At 45.6% G+C, this 13,851-nt stretch overlaps 1 protein-coding gene across 1 annotated transcript in view; it reads left to right on the forward strand.

Moving 5' to 3' along the window:
* Positions 1–13,851, forward strand: part of LOC138671391 (gastrula zinc finger protein XlCGF57.1-like) — a 28,596-nt gene that overhangs the window by 495 nt on the left and 14,250 nt on the right. The gene's annotated exons all lie outside the window — the stretch shown is intronic.

Here is a 13,851-nt window from a genome sequence, read left to right on the forward strand (position 1 = left end):
CGCCCGGCCAGCCTCGACCAATCAGTGTTCATAAATAAACTACATACATATACTAGAACAAGAATAACATGAAGGGCAGTCTGTGAGGGAGAGAATAACATGGAGGACAGTCTGTGAGGGAGAGAATAACATGGAGGACAGTCTGTGAGGGAGAGAATAACATGGAGGACAGTCTGTGAGGGAGAGAATAACATGGAGAACAGTCTGTGAGGGAGAGAATAACATGGAGGACAGTCTGTGAGGGAGAGAATAACATGGAGGACAGTCTGTGAGGGAGAGAATAACAGGGAGGACAGTCTGTGAGGGAGAGAATAACATGGAGAACAGTCTGTGAGGGAGAGAATAACATGGAGGACAGTCTGTGAGGGAGAGAATAACATGGAGGACAGTCTGTGAGGGAGAGTATAACATGAAGGACAGTCTGTGAGGGAGAGTATAACATGGAGGACAGTCTGTGAGGGAGAGAATAACAGGGAGGACAGTCTGTGAAGGAGAGAATAACATGAAGGACAGTCTGTGAGGGAGAGAATAACATGAAGGACAGTCTGTGAGGGCGAGAATAACAGGGAGGACAGTCTGTGAGGGAGAGAATAACATGAAGGACAGTGTGTGAGGGAGAGAATAACATGGAGAACAGTCTGTGAGGGAGAGAATAACATGGAGGACAGTCTGTGAGGGCGAGAATAACATGAAGGACAGTCTGTGAGGGAGAGAATAACATGAAGGACAGTCTGTGAGGGAGAGAATAACAGGGAGGACAGTCTGTGAGGGAGAGAATAACATGAAGGACAGTCTGTGAGGGAGAGAATAACAGGGAGGACAGTCTGTGAGGGAGAGAATAACATGAAGGACAGTCTGTGAGGGAGAGAATAACAGGGAGGACAGTCTGTGAGGGAGAGAATAACATGGAAGACAGTCTGTGAGGGAGAGAATAACATGGAGGACAGTCTGTGAGGGAGAGAATAACATGGAAGACAGTCTGTGAGGGAGAGAATAACATGGAGGACAGTCTGTGAGGGAGAGAATAACATGGAGGACAGTCTGTGAGGGAGAGAATAACATGGAGGACAGTCTGTGAGGGAGAGAATAACAGGGAGGACAGTCTGTGAGGGATAGAATAACGGAAGACAGTCTGTGTGGGAGAGAATAACATGGAGGACAGTCTGTGAGGGAGAGAATAACATGGAGGATAGTCTGTGTGGGAGAGAATAACATGGAGGACAGTCTGTGAGGGAGAGAATAACATGGAAGACAGTCTGTGAGGGAGAGAATAACATGGAGGACAGTCTGTGAGGGAGAGAATAACATGGAGGACAGTCTCTGAGGGAGAGAATAACATGGAGGACAGACTCTGAGGGAGAGAATAACATGAAGGACAGTCTGTGAGGGTGAGAATAACATGGAGGACAGTCTGTGAGGGAGAGAATAACATGGAGGACAGTGTGTGAGAGAGAGAATAACATGGAGGACAGTCTGTGAGGGAGAGAATGACATGGAAGTCAGTCTGTGAGGGAGAGAATAACATGGAGGACAATCTGTGAGGGAGAGAATAACATGAAGGACAGTGTGTGAGGGAGAGACTAACATTGAGGACAGTCTGTGAGGGCGAGAATAACATGAAGGACAGTCTGTGAGGGAGAGAATAACATGGAGGACAGTGTGTGAGGGAGAGAATAACATGGAGGACAGCCTGTGAGGGAGAGAATAACATGGAGGACAGTGTGTGAGGGAGAGAATAACATGGAGGACAGTCTGTGAGGGAGAGAATAACATGAAGGACAGTCTGTGAGGGAGAGAATAACATGAAGGACAATCTGTGAGGGAGAGAATAACATGAAGGACAGTCTGTGAGGGAGAGAATAGCATGAAGTACAGTCTGTGAGGGAGAGAATAACATGAAGGACAGTCTGTGAGGGAGAGAATAACATGAAGGACAGTCTGTGAGGGAGAGAATAACATGGAGGACAATCTGTGAGGGAGAGAATAACATGAAGGACAGTGTGTGAGGGAGAGAATAACATTGAGGACAGTCTGTGAGGGCGAGAATAACATGAAGGACAGTCTGTGAGGGAGAGAATAACATGAAGGACAGTCTGTGAGGGAGGGAATAACATGGAGGACAGTCTGTGAGGGAGAGAATAACATGAAGGACAGTCTGTGAGGGAGAGAATAACATGGAAGACAGTCTGTGAGGGAGAGAATAACATGAAGGACAGTCTGTGAGGGAGAGAATAACATGGAGGACAGTGTGTGAGGGAGAGAATAACATGGAGGACAGTGTGTGAGGGAGAGAATAACATGGAGGACAGCCTGTGAGGGAGAGAATAACATGGAGGACAGTGTGTGAGGAAGAGAATAACATGAAGGACAGTCTGTGAGGGAGAGAATAACATGGAGGACAGTGTGTGAGGGAGAAAATAACATGGAGGACAGTGTGTGAGGGAGAGAATAACATGGAGGACAGTCTGTGAGGGAGAGAACAACATGGAGGACAGTGTGTAAGGGAGAGAATAAAATTTTTCCCCGTTTTTAAGTTTGGTAAAATAAATGGTGTCTTTGAAAACTATAAGTCATCCTGTAGAAAACAAGCTGTCATACAGTGATAGATGACTAAAAGTTTTGACTCTTAAAACAGGAGAAAAACAATGGCATTGTGTCCAATGGGTTAAAACATAAATGTAAGCACCAATGTTTATATGAATACTAGGTGGTGGCCCGATTCTAACGCATCGGGTATCTACTATATAATCGTCTAATTCTGTCTGTTTGTCAGTAACGGAAATCCCGCGTTGCTGATTGGTCTCGCCAGCTGCCCGCGACCAATCAGCGACCGTCGCAGTCCGGTCGCGAATTGGTGCGGGATTTGAACCACGCTTTGTTGATTGGTCGTGGCCAGCCGGCCACGACCAATCAGTGATATTGGTGCGGGATTTAAACATCCATTCACTGATAATGTATATATTTTACCCGGAAAATCCTGTGTATTCATTGCATTATTCTTAAATCTTGACGTTTGTGTGTGGGACATCAAGGAGCAGGTATGGTGGACCGATAGTGCGACCCTGAAGGTGATGAGCGATGCAGGACGGGGTGCATCAGTGTGTGGCTTTTGCCACCTACAGTGCGGACGTCCCGTAAAATCCCAATATTTTCTGGATCCTGCTTTTGTCTGGGGCTGGAAAGTTTCTTTTTTCTTTCTTTTGCACAAGACAAGTTACCGCTTGTGTCCACTTTTAGGGCCACTAAGATGGTAGCACTGAAGACCATTATTAGGTTCCCCGCTGACATAACAGTCTGTAACTTCGGCCAGAGGCCACATCAGACAGATTCGGCACCAGCCACTCCGTCTGGCAGACTCCAGAGAAATCCCAATACCCTCTCACCCCTGCACAGGGATCTGGTTTTGCAATAGGACCCAGTGGAAAGCTCCCAAGGAAGGGCTGCTGTCCTGAGGTAGGAATGGTCGCCAAGCAGGGTCAGAGCTGAGATGTCACGTCATGGACAAAATCAGGATCCGCAAGAATAGTCAGATAGAAACCATGGTCAAAACAGGAATACTCTAAAGCAGGGGTCCCCAACTCCAGTCCTCAAGGCCCACCAACATGTGATGTTTTCAGGATTTCCTTAGTCTTGCCCAGGTAATAATTGCATCACCTGTGCAATGCAAAGGAAATCCTGAAAACATGACCTGTTGGTGGGCCTTGAGGACTGGAGTTGGGGACCCCTGCTCTAAAGAATCCAGCAGGAGGAGCCACACACCAAGCCAGGAAAACACTAAGCTATAGCTGGCACCTGCCAGCAGGAAGCTTAAGTAGGGTGTGGTACTCTCCAATTAGCTGGAGCAGAGACCTGATAACTTCAGCTGGAAGCACACACACCCATACTGCCAGACTTGATGGCACTACAAGTCCCAGCCACTATAACCTTTGTGGCTGGACAGAGCCTGCCGTCCAGAGCTTCTGGTTCTGACATTTCTATCACCAGCACCACCCACAGAGTTAATATGGTGACACCTGGCGACAGAAGTCGCAGGGGCAGGTTCTGGTGGAAATGTGACAGTACACCTCCTTTTATGAGGGGGCCTCTGGACCCTTAGAACCAGGTTTATTTAGAAACCCAGCATGAAACCTCCTGATCAGATTTTTGGTGTTGAAATTACTCTCCAGGACCCAGGATTAGTGATGAGTGAGTATACTCGTTACTTGAGATTTCCTGAGTATGCTCGGGTGGTCTCCGAGTATTTTGGCGTGCTCTGAGATTTAGATTGTTGATGCAGCTGCGTGATTTATGACTGCTAGACAGATTGAATACATGTGAGGATTGCCTGCTTGTTAAGCACCCGCAACCCGTAATCAAGCTGGCTAGTAGCCGCAAATCATGCAGCTGCGTCGACATAAACTACAGTTATATAAAAAAGTTTGGGCACCCCTATTAATCTTAAGCTTAATGTTTTATAAAAATTGGGTTTTTTGCAACAGCTATTTCAGTTTCATAGATCTAATAACTGTTGGACACAGTAATGTTTCTGCCTTGAAATTAGGTTTATTGTACTAACAGAAAATGTGCAATCTGCATTCAAACAAAATTTGACAGGTGCATAAGTATGGGCACCCTTATCATTTTCTTGTTTTAAATACTCCTACCTACTTTTTACTGACTTACTAAAGCACTTTTTTTGGTTTTCTAACCTCACCGAGCTTTGAACTTCATAGCCAGGTGTATGCAATCATGAGAAAAGCTACTTAACCCCTTCAAGACCCAGCCTATTTTGACCTTAAAGACCTTGCCGTTTTTTGCAATTCTGACCAGTGTCCCTTTATGAGGTAATAACTCAGGAACGCTTCAACGGATCCTAGCGGTTCTGAGATTGTTTTTTCGTGACATATTGGGCTTCATGTTAGTGGTAAATTTAGGTCAATAAATTCTGCATTTATTTGTGATAAACACGGAAATTTGGCGAAAATTTTGAAAATTTCGCAATTTTCACATTTTGAATTTTTATTCTGTTAAACCAGAGAGATATGTGACACAAAATAGTTAATAAATAACATTTCCCACATGTTTACTTTACATCAGCACAATTTTGGAAACAAAATTTTTTTTTGTTAGGAAGTTATAAGGGTTAAAATTCGACCAGCGATTTGTCATTTTTACAACGAAATTTACAAAACCATTTTTTTTAGGGACCACCTCACATTTGAAGTCAGTTTGAGGGGTCTATTTGGCTGAAAATACCCAAAAGTGACACCATTCTAAAAACTGCACCCCTCAAGGTACTCAAAACCACATTCAAGAAGTTTATTAACCCTTCAGGTGCTTCACAGCAGCAGAAGCAACATGGAAGGAAAAAATGAACATTTAACTTTTTAGTCACAAAAATTATCTTTTAGCAACAATTTTTTTATTTTCCCAATGGTAAAAGGAGAAACTGAACCACGAAAGTTGTTGTCCAATTTGTTCTGAGTACGCTGATACCTCATATGTGGGGGTAAACCACTGTTTTGGCGCACGGCAGGGCTTGGAAGGGAAGGAGCGCCATTTGACTTTTTGAATCAAAAATTGGCTCCACTCTTTAGCGGACACCATGTCACGTTTGGAGAGCCCCCGTGTGCCTAAAAATTGGAGCTCCCCCACAAGTGACCCCATTTTGGAAACTAGACGCCCCAAGGAACTTATCTAGATGCATAGTGAGCACTTTGAACCCCCAGGTGCTTCACAAATTGATCCGTAAAAATGAAAAAGTACTTTTTTTTCACAAAAAAATTCTTTTAGCCTCAATTTTTTCATTTTCACATGGGCAACAGGATAAAATGGATCCTAAAATGTGTTGGGCAATTTCTCCTGAGTACACCAATACCTCACATGTGGAGGTAAACCACTGTTTGGGCACATGGTAAGGCTCGGAAGGGAAGGAGCGCCATTTGACTTTTTGAATGAAAAATTATTTCCATCGTTAGCGGACACCATGTCGCGTTTGGATAGCTCCTGTGTGCCTAAACATTGGCGCTCCCCCACAAGTGACCCCATTTTGGAAACTAGACCCCCCAAGGAACTAATTTAGATGCCTAGTGAGCACTTTAAACCCTCAGGTGCTTCACAAATTGATCTGTAAAAATGAAAAAGTAATTTTTTTTCACAAAAAAATTCTTTTCGCCTCAATTTTTTCATTTTCACATGGGCAGTAGGATAAAATGGATCATAAAATTTGTTGGGCAATTTCTCCCGAGTACGCCGATACCTCATATGTGGGGGTAAACCACTGTTTGGGCACTCGGCAGGGCTCGGAAGAGAAGGCGCGCCATTTGACTTTTTGAATGGAAAATTAGCTCCAATTGTTAGCGGACACCATGTCGCGTTTGGAGAGCCCCTGTGTGCCTAAACATTGGAGCTCCCGCACAAGTGACCCCATTTTGGAAACTAGACCCCCCAGGGAACTTATCTAGATGCATATTGAGCACTTTAAACCCCCAGGTGCTTCACAGAAGTTTATAACGCAGAGCCATGAAAATAAAAAATAATTTTTCTTTCCTCAAAAATGATTTTTTAGCCTGGAATTTCCTATTTTGCCAAGGATAATAGGAGAAATTGGACCCCAAATATTGTTGTCCAGTTTGTCCTGAGTACGCTGATACCCCATATGTGGGGGTAAACCACTGTTTGGGCGCACGGCAGGGCTCGGAAGGGATGGCACGCCATTTGGCTTTTTAAATGGAAAATTAGCTCCAATCATTAGCGGACACCATGTCACGTTTGGAGAGCCCCTGTGTGCCTAAACATTGGAGATCCCCCAGAAATGACACCATTTTAGAAACTAGACCCCCAAAGGAACTAATCTAGATGTGTGGTGAGGACTTTGAACCCCCAAGTGCTTCACAGAAGTTTATAACGCAGAGCCATGAAAATAAAAAAAAAAATTATTTTCTCAAAAATGATCTTTTAGCCTGCAATTTTTTATTTTCCCAAGGGTAACAGGAGAAATTTGACCCCAAAAGTTGTTGTCCAGTTTCTCCTGAGTACGCTGATACCCCATATGTGGGGGTAAATCACTGTTTGGGCACATGCCGGGGCTCGGAAGTGAAGTAGTGACGTTTTGAAATGCAGACTTTGATGGAATGCTCTGTGGGCGTCACGTTGCGTTTGCAGAGCCCCTGATGTGGCTTAACAGTAGAAACCCCCCACAAGTGACCCCATTTTGGAAACTAGACCCCCAAAGGAACTTATCTAGATGTGTGGTGAGCACTTTGAACCCCCAAGTGCTTCATAGAAGTTTATAATGCAGAGCCGTGAAAATAATAAATACGTTTTCTTTCCTCAAAAATAATTATTTAGCCCAGAATTTTTTATTTTCCCAAGGGTAACAGGAGAATTTTGACCCCAATATTTGTTGTCCAGTTTCTCCTGAGTACGGTGATACCCCATATGTGGGGGTAAACTACTGTTTGGGCACATGCCGGGGCTTGGAATTGAAGTAGTGATGTTTTGAAATGCAGACTTTGATGGAATGCTCTGCGGGCGTCACGTTGCGTTTGCAGAGCCCCTGATGTGCCTAAACAGTAGAAACCCCCCACAAGTGACCCCATTTTGGAAACTAGACCCTGAAAGGAACTTATCTAGATGTGTGGTGAGCACTTTGAACCCCCAAGTGCTTCATAGAAGTTTATAATGCAGAGCCGTGAAAATAATAAATACGTTTTCTTTCCTCAAAAATAATTATTTAGCCCAGAATTTTTTATTTTCCCAAGGGTTACAGGAGAAATTGGACCCCAAAAGTTGTTGTCCAGTTTCTCCTGAGTACGCTGATACCCCATATGTGGGGGTAAACCACTGTTTGGGCACACGTCGGGGTTCAGAAGGGAAGTAGTGACTTGAAATGCAGACTTTGATGGAATGGTCTGCGGGTGTCACGTTGCGTTTGCAGAGCCCCTGGTGTGCCTAAACAGTAGAAACCCCCCACAAGTGACCCCATTTTAGAAACTAGACCCCCCAAGGAACTTATCTAGATATGTGGTGAGCACTTTGAACCCCCAAGTGCTTCACAGACGTTTACAACGCAGAGCCGTGAAAATAAAAAATCATTTTTCTTTCCTCAAAAATTATGTTTTAGCAAGCATTTTTTTAGATTCACAAGGGTAACAGGAGAAATTGGACCCCAGTAATTGTTGCGCAGTTTGTCCTGAGTATGCTGGTACCCCATATGTGGGGGTAAACCACTGTTTGGGCACATGTCAGGGCTCGGAAGTGAGGGAGCACCATTTGACTTTTTGAATACGAGATTGGCTGGAATCAATGGTGGCGCCATGTTGCGTTTGGAGACCCCTGATGTGCCTAAACAGTGGTAACCCCTCAATTCTAACTCCAACACTAACCCCAACACACCCCTAACCCTAATCCCAACTGTAGCCATAATCCTAATCACAACCCTAACCCCAACACACCCCTAACCACAACACTAACCCCAACACACCCCTAACCCTAACCACAACCCTAATTCCAACCCTAACCCTAAGGCTATGTGCCCACGTTGCGGATTCGTGTGAGATATTTCCGCACCATTTTTGAAAAATCTGCGGGTAAAAGGCACTGTGTTTTACCTGCGGATTTTCCGCGGATTTCCAGTGTTTTTTGTGCGGATTTCACCTGCGGATTCCTATTGAGGAACAGGTGTAAAACGCTGCGGAATCCGCACAAAGAATTGACATGCTGCGGAAAATACAACGCAGCGTTCCCGCGCGGTATTTTCCGCACCATGGGCACAGCGGATTTGGTTTTTCATATGTTTACATGGTACTGTAAACCTGATGGAACACTGCTGCGAATCCGCAGCCAAATCAGCACCGTGTGCACATAGCCTAATTCTAAAGGTATGTGCACACGCTGCGGAAAACGCTGCGGATCCGCAGCAGTTTCCCATGAGTGTACAGTTCAATGTAAACCTATGGGAAACAAAAATCGCTGTACACATGCTGCGGAAAAACTGCACGGAAACGCAGCGGTTTACATTCCACAGCATGTCACTTCTTTGTGCGGATTCCGCAGCGGTTTTACAACTGCTCCAATAGAAAATCGCAATTGTAAAACCGCAGTGAAATGCGCAGAAAAATACGCGGTAAATCCGCCATAAATCCGCAGCGGTTTAGCACTGCGGATTTATCAAATCCGCAGCGGAAAAATCCGCAGAGGACCAGAATACGTGTGCACATTCCTAACCCTAACCCTAACCCTAGCCCTAACCCTAGCCCTAACCCTACCCCTAACCCTAACCCTACCCCTAACCCTACCCCTAACCCTAACCCTAGCCCTACCCCTAACCCTACCCCTAACCCTAACCCTACCCCTAACCCTAACCCTATTCTAACATTAGTGGAAAAAAAAAATTTCTTTATTTTTTTATTGTCCCTACCTATGGGGGTGACAAAGGGGGGGGGTCATTTATTATTTTTTTTATTTTGATCACTGAGATAGATTATATCTCAGTGATCAAAATGCACTTTGGAACGAATCTGCTGGCCGGCAGATTCGGCGGGCGCACTGCGCATGCGCCCGCCATTTTGGAAGATGGCGGCGCCCGGGAGAAGACGGATGGGACCACGGCTGGATCGGTAAGTATGATAGGGTGGGGGGGGACCACGGGGGGGGGGGACCACGGGGGGGGGGGGGATCGGAGCACGGGGGGGGAATCGGAGCGCGGGAGGGGTGGAACGGAGCGCGGGGGGCGTGGAACGGAGCACGGGGGGGCTGGAACGGAGCACGGGGGGGTGGAACGGAGCACGGGGGGGGTGGATCGGAGTGCAGGGGGGGTGATTGGAGCACGGGGGGGTGATTGGAGCACGGGGGGAGCGGACACGAGCACGGGGGGGAGCGGAGCACTGGACGGAGGGGAGCCGGAGCAGTGTACCGGCCAGATCGGCGGGTGGGGGGGCGATCGGAGGGGTGGGGTGGGGGCACACTAGTATTTCCAGCCATGGCCGATGATATTGCAGCATCGGCCATGGCTGGATTGTAATATTTCACCCGTTATAATGGGTGAAATATTACAAATCGCTCTGATTGGCAGTTTCACTTTCAACAGCCAATCAGAGCGATCGTAGCCACGAGGGGGTGAAGCCACCCCCCCTGGGCTAAACTACCACTCCCCCTGTCCCTGCAGATCGGGTGAAATGGGAGTTAACCCTTTCACCCGGTCTGCAGGGACGCGATCTTTCCATGACGCCGCATAGGCGTCATGGGTCGGATTGGCACCGACTTTCATGATGCCTACGTGGCGTCAAAGGTCGGGAAGGGGTTAAAGTGGCCACTTGCAAGTTGTTCTCCTGTTTGAATCTCCTCTGAAGAGTGGCATCATGGGCTCCTCAAAACAACTGTCTAATGTTCTGAAAACAAAGATTATTCAACATAGTTGTTCAGGGGAAGGATACAAAAAGCTGTCTCAGAGATTTAACCTGTCAATTTCCACTGTGAGGAACATAGTAAGGAAATAGAAGAACACAGGTACAGTTCTTGTTAAGGCCAGAAGTGGCAGGCCAAGAAAAACATCAGAAAGGCAGAGAAGAAGAATGGTGAGATCAGTCAAGGACAATCCTCAGACCACCTCCAGAGAGCTGCAGCATCAACTTGCTGCAGATGGTGTCACTGTGCCTCGGTCAACTATACAACGCACTTTGCACAAGGAGAAGCTGTATGGGAGAGTGATGCGAAAGAAGCCGTTTCTGCGAGCACGCCACAAACAGAGTCGGCTGAGGGATGCAAAAGCACATTTGGAGAAGCCAATTTCTTTTTGGAAGAAGGTCCTGTGGACTGATGAAACCAAGATTGAGTTGTTTGGTCATACAAAAAGGCGTTATGCATGGTGGCCAAAAAACACAGCATTCCAAGAAAAACACTTGCTACCCACAGTAAAATTTGGTGGAGGTTCCATCATGCTTTGGGGCTGTGTGGCCAATGCCGGCACCGGGAATCTTGTTAAAGTTGAGGGACGCATGGATTCCTCTCAGTATCAGCAGATTCTTGACAATAATGTTCATGATGAATCAGTGACAAAGTTGAAGTTACGCAGGGGATGGATCTTTCAGCAAGACAATGATCCAAAACATCGCTCCAAATCTACTCAGGCATTCATGCAGAGGAACAATTACACTGTTTTGGAATGGCCATCCCAGTCCCCAGACCTGAATATCATTGAACATCTGTGGGATCATTTGAAGAGGGCTGTCCATGCTCGGCGACTATCAAACTTAACTGAACTGGAATTGTTTTGTAAAGAGTAATGGTCAAAAATACTTTCATCCAGGATCCAGGGACTCATTAACCCTTTCATGACCTTGGGATTTTTCGTTTTTCCGTGTTCGTTTTTCGCTCCCCTCCTTCCCAGAGCCATAACTTATTTATTTTTCCGTCAATTTGGCCACGTGAGGGCTTATTTTTTGCGGGACGAGTTGTACTTTTGAACGACATCATTGGTTTTAGCATGTCGTGTACTAGAAAACAGGAAAAAAATTCCAAGTGCGGTGACATTGCAAAAAAAGTGCAGTCCCACACTTGTTTTTTGTTTGGCTTTTTTGCTAGGTTCACTAAATGCTAAAACTGACTTGCCATTATGATTCTCCAGGTCAGTACGAGTTCATAGACACCTAACATGACTAGGTTATTTTTTACCTAAGTGGTGAAAAAAAATTCCAAACTTTTCTTAAAAAAAAAAAAAAAAAAAAAAGCGCCATATTCCGATACCCGTAGCGTCTCCATTTTTCGTGATCTGGGGTCGGTTGAGGGCTTATGTTTTGCGTGCCGAGATGACGTTTTTAATGATAGCATTTCAGTGCAGATACGTTCTTTTGATCGCCCGTTATTGCATTTTAATGCAATGTCGCGGCGACCAAAAAAACGTAATTCTGGTGTTTCGAATTTTTTAAACGCTGTTTAGCGATCAGGTTAATGCTTTTTTTTAGTTGATAGATCGGGTGATTCTGAGCGCGGCGATACCAAATATGCGTAGATTTTATATTTTTTTATTGATTTATTTTGATTGGGGCGAAAGGGGGGTGATTTAAACTTTTATATTTTTTTTATTTTTTTCAACATTTTTTTCAACTTTTTTTTTTTTACTTTTGCCATGCTTCAATAGCCTCCATGGGAGGCTAGAAGCAGGCAGAACTCGATCGCCTCTGCTACATAGCAGCGATCTGCTGATCGCTGCTATGTAGCAGAAATGGAGGTGTGCTGTGAGCGCCGACCACAGGGTGGCGCCCACAGCCACCGGCGATCAGTAACCATAGAGGTCTCAAGGACCTCTATGGTTACAATGGAGACGCATCGCCGACCCCCGATCATGTGACGGGGGTCGGCGATGACGTCATTTCCGGCCGCCTGGCCGGAAGCGGTAGTTAAATGCCGCTGTCTGCGTTTGACAGCGGCATTTAACTAGTTAATAGGTGCGGGCAGATCGCGATTCTGCCTGCGCCTATTACGGGTGTCTCCGCGGTGTTGGATGTTTTGGTCTCCCCGAGGCCAATCATCTGTGCCTTTATAGCCTTTTTACTAGGCACTGCTCCTAATAGCCAGATTCCTACTCCACACTGATGAGGGGCAAAAACCCCGAAACAGCTGTCTGTGGATGGATACCATGCTTGGCATAGGTGGCTTTCCTTCATAGGATGCTGCCCTTCCCTTGGTTGTTCCTTCCCGGGGAAAGGCCTGGCTATTCACTGCTTGCGTCGAGAAACACGTGATGGTGTCTCCGCAGCTTCTTTACATGCATCTGCATATTTCCCATAAGGGATGGGGGCAGTGTTCTGGAATCACTGCGTTGAGAAACACGTGATGGTGTCTCCGCGGTGTTGGATGTTTTGGTCTCCCCGAGGCCAATCATCTGTGCCTTTATATTACGGGCACATGTCAGCTGTTCAAAACAGCTGACATTTCCCGGCTTTGATGCGGGCTCACCGCGGAGCCCTGCATCAAAGCAGGGGATCTGACCTCGGACGTACTATCCCGTCCGAGGTCAGAAAGAGGTTAAAAGCTACAGGAAGCGACTAGAGGCTGTTATTTTTGCAAAAGGAGGATCTACTAAATATTAATGTCACTTTTCTGGTGGGGTGCCCATACTTATGCACCTGTCAAATTTTGTTTGAATGCAGATTGCACATTTTCTGTTAGTACAATAAACCTCATTTCAAGGCAGAAACATTACTGTGTCCAACAGTAATTAGATATATGAAACTGAAATAGCTGTTGCAAAAAAAAAAAACAATTTTTATAAAACATTAAGATTAAGATTAATAGGGGTGCCCAAACTTTTTCATATAACTGTAAATCTCCGAGCACGCCGAAATCCTCAGAGACCACCTGAGCATGATCGGGAAATCTCGAATAACAAGTATACTCGCTCATCACGACCCAGGATCTCTCTTCTGGGCCATAACCACTCCAATGCACTAGGTAATGTACAAACCATTTTATCACACAAGAATCCAGGATTCTCTGCACTTCATACTCTAAATTTCATTTAACTAGAACAGGAGGAGGATTTCTGACTGGGTGAACCGGGGAACGATATGGCTTGAGGAGGGAATTATGAAATACATTAGGTATCTTAAAAAATGGAGGAAGTTTCAGGTGGAAGGCTGCAGGGTTAATGGCCTTGATTATCCCATAAGGACCAGCAAATCTGGGACCTAGCTTGGCAGAAGGAATCTAAAGGTTGATATTTTTTGTGGACAACTTTACCTCGTCCCGAACTCCAAAGCTTGGGCCTATATAAATTTTCATATTAGGAGCTGAGGTCTGACCATCCTGCGATTTTGAAATTTCTGCAGTATCAATCACAGTAGTTGAAAAGTATCCGAAACGAGGATGCAA

The sequence above is a fragment of the Ranitomeya imitator genome, chromosome 3, assembly GCF_032444005.1.
Source record: "Ranitomeya imitator isolate aRanImi1 chromosome 3, aRanImi1.pri, whole genome shotgun sequence".
NCBI lineage: Eukaryota > Metazoa > Chordata > Amphibia > Anura > Dendrobatidae > Ranitomeya > Ranitomeya imitator.